Consider the following 13,497-nt stretch of genomic DNA (forward strand, 5'->3'; position numbering starts at 1 on the left):
CATTCTATGCTTCCTGCTACTGTTTGCAAGTGCCTCTAACAGAGGTGTTGGTCCTCCAGGAGCTGCAGGCAGGTCAGGAAACAAGAGCCCTTCATGCAGGTCACTGTCTCCTCCGAGTGTCTCACCCTGCCTATAAAATGCAGTGGTTTCTCTGATAAGCCCCTCAGGTTGCACCTCTCTGCATCTGTTTCCTTAAAAACTTCAGCATGTCTAAACCCACCAGAGGGCATCTTTCTGTTTAAAGAACGCCTCACTTTGAAAGAACTCATTTTCAGGATCTGTCCCCAGGCAGAAGGTCTAGTAAGAACTGCCCAAATGAATGATGTTTTCAGCATATCCTTCTGAAAATTGCACCCCATGAAGGGTTTACTGCTGTACCATGACCTGCTAGCTCCAGGTTACAAGGACCAGACAAATACAGATATCAAACACAAGTTACCTTGTTTTAAAAACTCCTTTAACTTAAATAAAGCATAACCTCAGAACTCACTCCATAGACCTGAGTAAGCCGAGACAAAAAGGGACATGAAATAAATTAATTCTTCATAAATTTCCGTGACCCCCTTGAGAACAAACTTTATTTCTCTAGTAACTTCTGCACTGTGCAAGCCACAGCAGCAGAGAACTTGGGCACAGCAGCAGCCAGGTGAGAGGGTACACAATGATTTATCAGCTTTGAAACAAGAATTACAACTCTAGCGGCCATTAGCAAGGCATTGGCACAGCAAAAGTTAAGAGCATGGCCTGTCTGTTACTGGGGGGAATAGTTTAGGAAACAGAAATAGTAGGAATAGGATCCTTTAAAATTACTTTAGTTTTTATTAACATACTTTTACAGGACATCCCAGTTAAGCCAGACAGCATGTTTACAATAGGGTCCTGTCTAAGGATAGCTTAAAACTATTACACAGTACATACAGAAGGACAATACAGTCCCAGTACAAGCTACCAGCAGGCAGTAAATCACTCAAAACCTCATGTTACACCTGATTAACTGCTTGGCTCCAGTACTGCAACCTACTCCAAGAATGCTTGCTTCAGTGTAGTTAGGAGTTGTCAGAGAATTTATATCATCTGATGGCAAGTTACAGAAAATAGTGCCCCAGTGTATCATTTAAGAAGCATTACTTGGCGTGAGCTGCAGGAGTGTGTGGCTCCACACCTGCAGTATCCTCTGGTGCTATGTATTCCTCAAAAGTGGACTCCATTTAGATGTCTCATTTAGTAGAAGAAATCACATCACCTCTGTCCCAATGGGATGATACAAGCCTGGATTACAACTCTAACTGAATTACAAACACATCCAAAATTTTATCACCCATGAGTCAGTCTACCCTCAACATGGCAATGCAATGAAATTAAATTTCCCACAAAATTCTCCTCGGTTCGACAAATGGCTTTAAAAATAGATACCTTTGTAAATATGAAGCCCTTACATTTTTCACTAAATGTACAAGCCTGAGAGTGGACCAAACAGTAAAATCTTTCCACTACCTGAACACAAAGGAAAACTTGGTTCTCTGAAGTTCAAAGTCAACCCAAGCCACTAGAGAGACAAATTTTGAGAGCATCCCAAGGTCCAGAGATTGGATGTTTGTCAAACACACAAGCTACTGTGAAAACTAAGCAATAATCCTTATGAAGTCTGTGTTTATCTGACAGTAAATCAGCAAGACATTTGGCATTATCTGAGATGCCATGCATCTCGATCAAGCGTTAGAATCCTGTAAATCAGCAGAAATGTTCAGTTGTACAGTCTGCTAGTCCTGACTGTGTGTTCATGCACAGCTTTTTTTCAGAGTTGTGCAGGAATTTAGCAGAAAGCTGGGTGCCAATTTCAGCAGTCATATCATCTACACCACACACAAAATCAAATCAAATATTTCTATGGAGTTCCTCACACTTGGCCAGCAGGAGGCTTGCTTATATTCTTTTGTAAGATTAAGTAATCAACACATTTTTAAAGTGCAGCCTTATTATATCTTTCCTCAGGCAAGGCAGTGATACTCCAGCTTTACCCTGGATAAACAGTTGAGGTGGTCTGTACTTCAAGTGTGTGCAGGAAATGTAAACCCAGTAAAGAGAATAATTTCTTGCATTTAGCACATTGCAATACGCACAGTAGGCAGAGCCCCTGAATTCCTCCTCTTACTTATTGAGGCAATTTTGTATTTTAACAATTAGATCACAGGAAAACATTTTCTTCTAAATTTAAACAAACAGTTTCATTAAAATCAGAATAAGTCTTCTAGAGTAACAGCAGAACAACAGAGCACAGATGTCTGGACTGCAAACGTATTTACCTGTTTTCTGCTCAGTCATAACAGCATTTCCACAGCTATCACAAGAAGAGCTTTAACAAATGAAAAGCCTGATGTTAAATCACTTTTCCCTAGTAGAAGATGAAAAAAAGTTCTGGTTTGAGTAAGGGGTAAGACCCAAGCTAAATGCTGAGGCCATGGTGACACAGATATGAAAAATCCATTAGAAATCTTGATATGGAAATGCAGATCAATGCATCCACCAGCTGCAGAAACACTTAAGGGAGAGGAGAGGAGAGGAGAGGAGAGGAGAGGAGAGGAGAGGAGAGGAGAGGAGAGGAGAGGAGAGCATCTGATTGGTACAACCATGGTAGCCTTTAGACACAAGCACCCGAGTAATTGAAAGGAAAGAAAGAAACCAGCATCTGTTCCTTAGCAAGGTGTGACATGAGACAAGCACCAGGGAGTTGCAATCTGAAATGGAAATGCACACACAGCAACAGGGGGAAGGTTTTTGGCTAAGCAGTTAATGCTGGGAGAAGTATTTGAGGATTGGTAAGATGAGAGCAGCTGTTCAGAGAACTTCTCTCTCTGAACCCAGAATGGCACAGGACCTGTCCTTACAGATGGCAAAGCTCCAAGGGATAGTAGCTCTGGCAGGAACATCTCTAATGATGCCACATTTTTGGATTCAGAGCTCGTAGCTGGGAAAGGAGGAAACGTAGGTGTGAGGGAAGCAGCTCAGCAGTTATAAGAGTCAGCAAGGCAGAACACAAGTGCTCCCAGGATTTAGGGAGTTGCTCTCCAAACCTTTGAGTGAGATGTGGCCAAGGAGCTGTCCTGCTGTGACACAAGCCACTGGGCACAGTCCAGGATCTTTGTCACAGCTACCAGTCACACTGCAGGGCACAGAGAGGTCCAGGAGGGTGCTCACCAGTTGCCACTGCCATTGAGCTGCCATTTAGAGAGCTCAGCACACTGTGCAGCCTTGACCTTTGCAGATTTGAGGTGATCACTTCAACTGACTCTGGTTTGGAAAATACAAAATTAGTAAACCAGCTTTTACCCAGCTTTCTAATCTCCAGGTGCTTTTATTTAATGGCAAGTAAAATCAGAGGTTCAGTCTCAAAGTTTCAATGAATTTAACAGCTGGAAATGTGACAAAGGCTGGCTGTGCTCATTGCCTTGCTCAATCACTTGCAAATGCATGAAGTGGAAGCAGTGGTATCTGCCTGTACAGACTCAGTGACTAAGTGCAGGTATTACTTGTACGTGATTTTCTTTTCCCGGTCTTGCAATTCTTCACCTGGAGCATCAAATACCAGAGCCATGATGTGTTAACACCACCTTTCCTCTGGGGCTGTGCTCTACCACTCCACAGTAGGCTTCCAAGAAGCTGTTTGCCTCAGGAAATTCAGACTGCTAGAGACACCCATAGGGCAAAGCTGAATGGAAACTGCTGTATTCCTTCCAAATGGATCCATGCAATTTTAAAAACGACTTTCAAAAATGCACCAAACATACCCAGGGGAAATAAGCTAACAATGTGAATTGCTGCCTGAAATAATTATACAGATAGCTCAGGGCATTTAGAGTAGTGATGAAAGAAGAGAAACAAGAAAAAGCCATTACCAGGCTTCACAGCAATAACGTGATTTCACAAATCCCACACCTTCCGCTCCACAACGGGAACTTCGACATCGCCTAGACTTATAAATACCATACAGTATGTGTTGGCTTTCCCAGTTTAGGAGTCCCTGCTGAGAAGCTCAATATTATACTGCAAACACTCCTATAGCAGAGGGCTATCCACTGCTCTCATTTTGACGTACCTGCAGATTTGTGACTCCATCGTTATTTCACTACACAGCTTTGTAAGAAGTGATTTTACTGCAAATAAGACTACCTGCTCATAAAAAGGCTTGCACAGCCTTTTTACTGCCTTACAGTGCAGCACTGAAAGACAGTTATGCCATGGTACCAGGCTAGATCAATTCTTGCTGAGGAGCAGCACAAAGGCAATGGACTTCAGGGTACCTCCAAGCCACAGTTGTGAGCTGAGCTTCTGAAGATACAGCAAGCTTCAAAATCCTGACAAGCTTTCTCTTATTGAGCTTCGAGAGAATTTAAAGGGAATTCAGACAATTTCTGGGCGAGCATAGTTTGACAAAGCTCTGAAAAATAAGCCTTTGGGGTTTTTTAATACTTCCTTTAAATTAAATATTCATCTGATAGTAGTTAAACAATATAGTGGCAAGTTTTAACGTGTGTAATGAAGTGGTATTTCACTACCTTCAAATAACCAGCAGGATGAGATATCAGAGACATTAGCCCTGACTGTATTACTCTTCCACTGAAACTACACCTACAGTATTTCAGCATTACAACAATTTGCACTTGCATCATCTTTTCCCTTATGAAAAAACCCCCAGCACAACCTGACCAGTGTTTCTACAAGCAGCTCTTGCTCAATTAAAGTACGATATCCAAACAGATTTACGCTACACCCTGTTTTGTCATGAAAGTACTAAATTCCAGATGATGAGCATATGTGGGTGTCTGCTCCTGACTCTAAATCCTGTTTTAAACATATATTTCAAAGATACTTTCCATATAGTCAAGGTAAATGGGGAGGAAGCAGGAAAAACTTAATTGTTAAAAGTGCACAGAAGGATTAAGAAAACTCTGCACAAGGAGTTTGTTTCAATGCTAATTTTAGCAGGATTCAAATCTGTAACTTTTTGAATGTCTTAGTTTATTAAGGCTTGAAATCTTGGAATCCAAGAGAGACAACCACTGAGTAGAAACTACAGTGTGAACATAATAAATAACCTAGTTTAGAAGATAACCATAAATATTTTTAGTACTAAACCTGCCAAATTACACCTATAGTCACTTGTTGGTCTCATCTCTCCAGTATTCCCTTGGTTTATTACATATAATATCCCAGAATGTCAATTTCAATAGAAACCCAGGCTGTTTGGGATCCACGTGTCAGGGCCACAGCACACCTCCCCCAAAAAACTAAAAGAGTAACAGGGATCCAAATAAAATAAAGAAGGAAAGAACATAAGTTAACAGATAGAGGTGATCTTAAAAATTATCTATGCTGTACCCAAATATACTTATTTATTTATATTATGATGATTTTAATAACACAGTCTCCTTGGGGAAAAAAAAAAAGTTTGGTAAGACAGTTCTAATCATACTCTAAGCTCCTTATAAAAGAAATAATGCCAGTGCCATCACAATGGCATTCTTATGCAAAACCAAGAACTTTGCAAGGAAACACATTCCAGATGGATATAGCTACATGCAATTTACAGATAGGGAAACAGAGCCACCAAATGACAAAAGCTCCACCCTAAGGGGCTTTGCCTCAAATTTGAGTTAGAGATTCAGCTGAGCAGCTTGACCACTGCTTCAAATTGCTACTATTGATCATTGCTTCCACCTTCTACTCCCCTTTCTGCATTTCTAGTGTTTATTCAACTGCACACCCTCTGAATAGAGCACATTTGGGTTAAGACATGATTAGTGTTTAGCAAAATACAGCCAGGGCCTCTAAGCATCATCCCTACACACACATTTTCAGAGTGACAACAGTCCTAAGGCTGGCTATAGGATGGATGGGAAAGAATGACTGCAAGAGGGAAATTTTACTGAAATAAAGCTCATTATATATTAATCTAATACTTCTATTTTGCAAAACTTATGCCCAACCTCATCATTCCGGAACACCTTTGTTACGAGCATGCTTTTTTTCTCCAGGTCAAACTAGAGTATCTACTAGAGATCACAATATAAAGGCTAAAAAAGAACAAAAAATGGAACCATAATTTGAAAAATCCTTTTCAGACAATACCAAAATAGTAAAGCAAGTACTAGAACAATTGAAATATTTTATTACAGTAGAGAAGTGCTTAATGCTGTGATCTGACAGATAGTGTGACACAGGCAAACCTGAATGCTGATGAAAGAAATGGGCTTCTGCAGTTTGAATCTTGTCTTTGCTCCTGGACTGCTTGAAGCACTTCTTCGAAGCAGCATTCTCTTTAACCAATTTTCCATGTTCAGAAAGGCTATTTGCTACTGGTGGAAGGAATGCTGATCTCATGTTTTCATGGACAACTCCTCGGATAGTGTGAATCTCAGGGCGAGACACAACTTGCTTTACAGCATGCTGGGATTAAACACACCCCATAACACCCGCTACTTTGGCTTTGCTTCAAGAGATCCTCCATGTCCTACCCAGCTGGCAGAGGAGGGAGCCAAGCCAAGCCAATGTTTAGGCAAGTAGAAGTAGCTATGGAAGGAAAATCTGGTTTGGAAAAAAGCCATGTGAAACAGATCCAGAGGAGTGCCACAAAGATGGTCAGGGGACTGGAGCATTTTCTCTATGAGGACAGGCAGAGAGAGCTGGGGTTGTTTAGAAGAAAAGAAGAAAAGAGAAGAAGAGAAAAGAGATGAGAAGAAAAGGCTCCATGCAGAGCCTGGAGCAGCCTGCCAGCACTTAGGGGGCCCACAGACTAGATGGGAAGGGACTCTTTATCAGGGAGTGTGGTGATAGGATGAGGGGTAACAGTTTTAAACTAAAAGAAGGTAGATATAGATGAGATAGTAAAAAGAAATTCTTCACTGTGAGGGCAGTGAGATGCTGGATCAGGCTGCCAAGAGAAGCTGTGGATGCCCCATCCCTGGCAGTGTTCAAGGCCAGGCTGGCTGGAGCTCTGAGTAACCTGGTCTCATGCAAGTTGTCCCTGCCCACGGCAGGGTCTTGGAGCTAGATGGTATTTAATGTCCCTTGCAAACCAAATCATTCTGTGATTAAGTATCTGACTATTTCCTTTCCATAATATGAGGTAGAGCCTAATTTTAGGTGCTGTCTTTCTCAACAGGATCTTTCTGAATGGCAACACAGTTCTTTTAATTTTGGTAATTACATCAGGGTAACTCTCCATAGCTGCCTCCTTGCTAATTACTTGCTACCTTGCAAAACACTAGGTTTTGGTAAAGAAAGCCACATGGAAAACACAGTGTTTATCTTGGTGAACTCAGCAACATAACCACACTGCTTGAAAATAAATGCATTCGTGAAAATGCTGCCACCTCTGAGTTACCACACAAGTCCCACATCAGCACACAACCTCCTGTAATTTGAAAGCCTCATTAAACTTATCACCACACATATCTTTTCAGACTGATGAAACAGGAAGAGTTTTGAGACAGCAGCAAGCTCTGCTGTCCTCTAGCTATAATATGCTGAATTTGGGAATTCCCTTCAGAGTTGTTTCCTCTCTTAATGCTAATGGGCATATAACAAAGACCACAGATTCTGCATTTATTCAGAAAAATTATTCTCCTATTGAGAAAAAAACACGCAGTCCACATAGCAATGTAAAGATACTTGTTCTCAGCAGAACTGCAAAACAACAAGTCTTCAAATAAGCAAAAAATTCTGATTTTTCAAAAAACCCACTTTAATTACTGTGTGGTTTCTTCAGTTTCCTTTTGAAGATGCCTAACATATGGTATGATTTACACAACACTGGCAGCGAGCTTGAGACAGAAGATTCAAATCTAACTGCAGAAGCATGCAAAACTTAAGAGTATGCATCAAGATTGTCCTTATTAGCTGAGGATGGCCATTTAAGTTTGCATGCATAAGTAATTCCTATTGCTACTTATTCTTTAAATACTGAGAAATGGGATTTTTAAGTTATTTTTATATGTACAGCTTGCCCTCGTAGCTGGTGATACTGGAGCCACCAAGGGGCAGAGATCACTGACTTCCTCAGGCAGGGCAGTCCCCTCCCTACAGGAGTGCATTTACACTCCTGGCTCCAACAACCTCAATTTAAAGAAAAAAACACTTGTACACAAAGGAAACAGCACTTTTAAAGACATAGCCTTCAAAGTGTACAGCACACAGATTCCAGCTGTGCCTCCCTCCCTCGAGGGTTTGCACAGGTCCCTTCTGAGGCACCCCAGGGCTCAGGTCCCCACAGCTGTGCCAGCCACAGAGCCACTGGGCAGCCACCTCTCCCAGCAAGGGCAAGCAGGCTGGGCAAAACCCCTCAGCTGCCTCTTATTTCTAGGGCATCAAGGGAAGAAGCTGAAAACAGGGCCACGTGCTACAAAATACTTCAATTTTCAATAATATCTCTCCTTTTTGCCTCTCTCAGTGCCCTGCACCTCCCAGCGCTGTGTGTTCAAATACAGCTTTAGGTTACCTCCTCCTCAGTAAAAAGCACCTTAAAAAAAAGCAACAGAGGGTTTGTGAAACAAAGTTAAAAAAATACCACAACAGTTTAACTGAGAACCTCTTGCTCAGTTCTCAGGAGTTCAGAGAACCCAGTGGTTTCTTCTTTGACAAAAGATAGTTCTAGTGGTGTAAGTTATCTGCACTCCTGTAGTGTTGGTGCAGCACTTCTCGGGTCACAAGTAGGTCATAAGCCTTCACGCAGCAATTCGCAAAACAACTCTACTCACAGTAAGATTTTTTTAGAAGATATCTGTACCTTCCTTGCTATGGAAAGAACTAAACAAAATCAGCACTGGAAAAACGGTAATTCAAAAGCTTTGCCTCATTATTTTGATTGCAAATGATAACTACTGTGGCAGCACTCCACAATGCATTTGTGATTCATTTTTCCCTCAAAGAGGTTAGGCACTTCTCAGATATTTTCCAAGAAGTTTAGCAGTCCATAAAAAAACCTTGGTCTAGATGACCTCACCATCAAGGCTGGCTCTGTCACTTGCAGATTCTCACCAGGCTGATGCTAGAGGACCCTGAACTAGAGGAGAGGAGGAAAATTGAGATCAGATTTCCACTCATGTTGGTTTTAGAGCCAATTATACAAATGATACAGAAAGGCGTTATTTATTCTGTGTTCAAAGCATCGAGAGTTGTAATAAATACATGTCATTAAGTATTAGAAAGGGCATCAGGAAATGAGGGATTTGTGGTTTATATTTTAACACACTGCCTACATAGTACCACCATTTCCATATTTTGGCTGCATTTACATTAGTAGACACTTAGGGTGGAAGAGGAAAGGCCCTGGTGCAATTCCTGTTAACCAGTGGGAATCTAAGAGCAGACTGCTTGCTGGGATGCTGCCTGACAAGGACAGATGCAGAAATACTCGAGCAGTTCCTTCCTGTGACCCATCCACCCAACACAGGCACAGAGCAGCAGCAAGGCAGGACCTGGCTGTCTACCACAAGGCAGCATAGCAACACAAAGCTCATTTTTAATTCAATACGAGATCCTAAATGCACCTAAATGAAATCTGGGCAGTGTTTAGGAGCCCAGCTGAGGAGCACACCCCGGAATTTCTGTGCAGTCTTTCACACACACACAGTTTGTGGGTGTCCAAGTGATGCCACTCAAGTTGTGCTGCCCACACCCAGCTTTGTTCAGAGCCTGCTGCCCACTTCAGCCCCAACCCTGTTCTGACTTGGGACTCTCCAATTTGGGAATCTCAGCATGCTCTAACCCAGAGCACATCTCAAACAACATGACACACTCGGGTCTCAGGGAGGATTTCCTGCTGCAAACGTCATCCTTCCCTTCAAATTCACGCACTGCATTGCAAATAAATCATGAAGTCAATATTTAAAGTACTCAGCAGGACTCAAAGGCCTGCTGTCATTTCCCAACCAGACTGAGGGAGCCCAGACATAGTCTGTCTTTTCCTCTCCCAGCCAACTCCTGCAATCCTGAAACTGCAGAGGGAGGATGTACTTTCTCCCACAGCTGAAGCTATGCCACTTCACCCAGACCAGGAATGAAAGCGTCATTATGCCCAAAGACAAAGGCCCTCAGCTTTTACTAGGAAGATAACTGGACTTTGATTCCTTCTGTTCGTATCAGACATCATAACTTCTTCCTGTTAAGCACAAAATCCTTAGATTCTGATGCTGGCCTGTCTGAGTGGCCAGGCAGCAGTGAATAAGCAAATGTCTCCTTGAATCTCAAATCTGTTTCTCCAGGAGAAATAGAAGAACACCCATTCAAATAGAACACCCTTTCCACTCCACAGGAGCCTCATGACCAGAACAACTTCAGGGGCAGCGCAAAACAAGAACCTGATAACCACAAACTGATGAAAGAATTGAGCTTTTGTTTTACTCATGTCCTTTTGTGGCCACAAGCTGCTTTATGTACTGGCATTTCACCTCATGTTACCACCCCTAGAAGACTTTTCTTTCTCCTTGTGAAGGCAAGGGAACAATATGAGTATTGCTTGCATCAATAGAAAAACTTGCACCATTAAATTTCTACATACAGCCGCCATTATTTTTGTCATCCCAAACAAACAGGAATTGAATAATTTTTGTTTCTGGTATGAACTGATTGGACTAAAAAATTGTTTCACCTGAAAATTTTGAAACGTCCTATAAAAAGCCACTAGGAAATTCAGGCATTTTCAAAATAAATAAAGGATGGCTACACTCATCCATAATGCTCCTCCTTCCGTGCTGCTGTGGGAATTACACTGAACAGGAAATATGCTATTTGCAGCTAAATTTCCCACCACAAGTGTCCTTATCTATGGCAGCCTGAGATCTACAATAAAAAGCAGGTTTACAGAAATAAAAAAAATCTCATCTGACCTGGGTTTTTTTTCTAGGAGGCTGGACAAGAACAGAAGAATCCAATCAAATACCACTTCTTGTGCAGCCCAGAAGGAAGACAATGAGTCCATAACAGGTGTGGGATTGCCATCATGCTTGTGATATCCAACAATACAATTACAATCAACTGTACAACTGCATCAGATTTGTTGGTGTCATATTGCCTAGCCAAGCAAAACACTGACACTGCTTCTAGAGATGTGTGCTTTGTTATACAAATAACACCAAAATAAGGAGTTTCAGAGAATAACGTAAATCAAGAAGTCCTCTTGGCACCATCAGAGTTAAAACCTGTAACTTCGGGATATAATATTTTAAGTATTATCAAGCAGAGATGGTCAGATTTCAGTTTAATTGCTCCTTTTTTTGAAAATACATTGTTAAATTAACTAACCAAGTTGTCTTCTCAGTCCACAATACGCTACAGGTTCTAAAATTATTGATCCTTGCATTTAGAAGTCATTGTTTGGCATCAAACTGGTTTTCACAATTAGCATATACTAGCAGGCTTAATAAAACTCGAGGACTACTAAGAGACTACAAAATGAAAATATTCTTTAGAATGCTCAGAAATTACCATTATGCATGATCATCTTGACCCCAGGCAAGGAAAGCAGTTGGAACTTGAGCAACTATTGATAACACAAATCCCAAGTAAGCTAACTATGAAAAAATTCTCTTTTCTTTTGTCCAGCCAACCTATTTACTAACCAAGTCACCAGCAAGGGTCTTCATTTTACCCTGCAAGCTCTACCTCACAAGCACATATATAAAAACCCACAACACTTATTTGGTATTCCTTTCTCACACTCTACTTTAGAAACCACTCATCTTAAAGTCTTCAAGATCTGCACAAACAAGAAGTGATCATTATCAGTTGTCAGGGAAGCTGGTGTATAAGTTAAAAGCTTCCTGAGCTCCCAGAGACTATACTGAGTGAAAAAGCCTGTTAAAATAGCACTGCCAGCATTTCTAACAATTTACATAATCACAACCAAAAAAGGAAACCTGACTCTAGAGTAATTCAGGAACAGTAAAACTCAAATTTGCATTCTATCATTCAGGATGAGTACAGGTTAAATCAATCACGCATTTCAAGAGAGAAAACTACTAAAAAAAATGACTGGAGCAGAGACACAAAGCAAAGCTTATATACAGTGGCTTTCCACATATGCAATACTTCATTTATACTACAAGGTAATTAATACAAGGCCCCCAGAGTTTCTCTCCTTCTGCCTCTTCTAAACTGCTGTCTTCACCCTCACTTCTTTCCATGCTTCCTTCACTTCTCTGTACCTGTCCTTTCCATAAGGAATGACAGATTGACACTCTGGTGGAATGGAGACCTTTCATGTGATTTCTTCCTACCTTAATTTTATCAGCATAGCAGTTTGTATGGTGACTGTAGGACCCCAAGTGGCATTGGCCTTAACTTCCACAAGACACACAGGCTTTTTCTCCTTAAGGAAAAAAATCTCCAAAACTACACAAATCTTTTCTTTTGAGAACGAACACCTCCAAGTTTTCCCAGCATACACATTGAAGCACCCAGTGCAAAACTGCAAACATGACATCAAGAGGTAAAGTGATGAAAAAGGGATGCATCAAAACAACACGCCTGTTGTTCAAAGAAAACAGGCAATAAAACATAACAATTCCTACTGTCCCAGCTCAACAGAACTTCTCACCTGCTATGAACTGGGGTAGAAGATCCGCTCCTGGTGTTAGGGATGGGCATGGACCCTCCATTAGGGCCTGGGAAGCAAAAAAGACAGAAGTCATCTACCTTCAGGTCACTCATTCTGGCCTGCTTGTGCACTGCCACGTGGTCAGTCTACCTACACCTACCAAAAATAGCAAAGACAGAGACTGCAATAGCAAAAGGCCCAACCACCCTGAAAGCAGAAACCTGAACCCAAGTCAGCGGGAGAAAGCCAGTTTCTATAAGTCCTTATTTCTCATTATTCTCCATGTAGCAAGTTAATTTTTTTCTAGTTGATATCACATTGAACTTGGGCAAGATATGTATCTTTACATAGATTAAACATCTGCACATATAGTTCACTCATTACTGGAAGGGGGAAAGCAGTAAGTATTTCAGCAGTTAAGAAGCACCAAACAGCCAAAATCCTCTTTTTATAAGCATAACAACTATTATTTTAGCTACATACAAACACAGAAATAAGAATTCGTTCCAGCACTCATAAATATATTATTATAACACTTAACTTTAGATCAGCATTGCTACTCCTTATCAGAATTACCGACACCAAAGAAGGCTTCAAGCATCAGCTCATACAGAGTAACACCACTTCAGAAGGCTTCAAGCATCTGCAGCTCTTTATTGTGCCACAGCAGAGCCTTTTATACTCTTCATCCCACATGCAGTGCACCTGAGTGCCCTCTGTTCCCTTTGGTGATTGGTCAGTGCACCTGGGCACTCCATTACCTTCAATATCAGTCACCTGTCCTGCACAGCTGCAGCCCATTGGGGATGGGCTTCGGCCGCAGCACCACTCCCAATTTCCACAAAGTGCGTGCCTACAACAGTTCCTGTCTTTTTTCTCCAAACAGAGGACAGTAAGGGATGTGA

At 41.4% G+C, this 13,497-nt stretch overlaps 1 long non-coding RNA gene across 2 annotated transcripts in view; it reads right to left on the bottom strand.

The window, feature by feature from the left end:
* Window positions 1-13,497, bottom strand: part of LOC137477393 (uncharacterized) — an 85,351-nt gene that overhangs the window by 6,179 nt on the left and 65,675 nt on the right. The window contains exon 6 of one of the 2 annotated variants that reach the window (XR_011000971.1): window positions 12,604-12,748. The exons of the other annotated variant lie outside the window; for it this stretch is intronic. This is a non-coding gene — a long non-coding RNA (uncharacterized lncRNA). Of the gene's footprint in view, window positions 1-12,603; window positions 12,749-13,497 lie in introns of those variants that run through there. 2 annotated transcript variants of the gene reach the window in all.

The sequence above is a fragment of the Anomalospiza imberbis genome, chromosome 7 (assembly GCF_031753505.1).
Source record: "Anomalospiza imberbis isolate Cuckoo-Finch-1a 21T00152 chromosome 7, ASM3175350v1, whole genome shotgun sequence".
Classification (NCBI taxonomy): Eukaryota; Metazoa; Chordata; class Aves; order Passeriformes; family Viduidae; genus Anomalospiza; species Anomalospiza imberbis.